Below are 1,468 nucleotides of genomic sequence, written 5' to 3' on the forward strand. Positions count from 1 at the left end.
CAGTTTATTGATACATTCGAGGATTGATGGGCACTTGGACTTCTTCCATGATCTGGCAATTATGAATTGGGCTGCAATAAACATTCTGATACAAACATCTTTATTGTAATGTGATTTTTTATCTTCTGGGTATATACCTAATAATGGAATTGTAGGATCAAATGGCAGGTCTATTTTTAGTATCCAATGTACACAGCCCTTTTATGAAACTAATTTATAGCTCTCAAATGAAAGATACAACTTAATTCTAGCCCAAGAATATGGGGAGGGGGTGGGGAAGGGGAGGGGAAAAGGGCAGCCGGGTGGTGGGAGGGTGACCGGAAAGATCACCTATATACCTATATATCTGTCTAACAAGGGTACAAGTGAACTTTTCTAGAACTAGAATATAAATGTTTTGACACAATGACTAAGCAAATAACATGAACTCTATGTTAACCAGCTTGATGAAAATATTTCAAATTGTATATGAAAACACTACACTGTACCCCATGTTTGCATTAATGTATACAGTTATCATTTAATAAAAAAAAGAAGGTATGCCTTATTAGAGTTTATCTCTTCAAAAATTGTTAATGTTATTGATGGATTTATCTTCTACAAAGAATAAAATTTAAATGATTCTTCCAATAATCAAAGTTTCTCGGTATCATCTTCCAGTGCATATGCTTCACATACTCTACATTCTAGCCACTTAACACTCTCACTCTTTTTCTCTGGGAAACACTAACAGAATTGTGTCCTACACCAGGCGTCCTCAAACTACGGCTCATGGGCCACATGCAGCCCACTTAGGACATTTATCCAGCCCACCAGGGGGTTTTGCCACCACTGCCTGTCCTCCTTAGCAGCTGACTCATCCTGGGGCCTGCACTCCAGCCCTCCAATGATCTGAGGGACAGTGAACTGGCCCCCTGTTCAAAAGGTTTGAGGACCCCTGAACCTACACTTTGCTTTTAGTGCAACTCTCCCTTGCTGTTCTTTTTCCCCAGAATGCTTTTCTCTAATATCCCCACTTGCAGTAACAACTTTCAAGTCTTAACACAAGACTAATCCACTTCTAAGAATTCTATTAAGAATAATCTAATACTCATATACATATACTCCTATAATTTTTGTTTATTTGTAACATGTTTTATAGTCTTGTTCATTTTATTTGTAACATGTTTTATAGTCTTATTTCTGAGTTTCTCTAGAGTTTGTCCTTCCTCTCCCATTTAAATCTAAGTCATTAACTTCTTGAGGATGACACCATAGCATCTTATCCTTTATACTTGCCATATCTAGCACAATTGGTATCCTGTATGCAGTAAATGCTCAATAGCCATCAATTTTCATTAAATTGAACTACAAACAACACCTGAAAGAAAAGTCACTGTCACAGAAATATAGTGAATGTAAAGTGATCAAATTATTTCCTGGTTAATTAAGGGAATAGTGAACAAAAAAAGAAGCAGGGTACTGATAA

Source organism: Otolemur garnettii, unplaced genomic scaffold (genome assembly GCF_000181295.1).
Source record: "Otolemur garnettii isolate 467f Iridium unplaced genomic scaffold, OtoGar3 scaffold00109, whole genome shotgun sequence".
NCBI classification, from domain to species: Eukaryota; Metazoa; Chordata; class Mammalia; order Primates; family Galagidae; genus Otolemur; species Otolemur garnettii.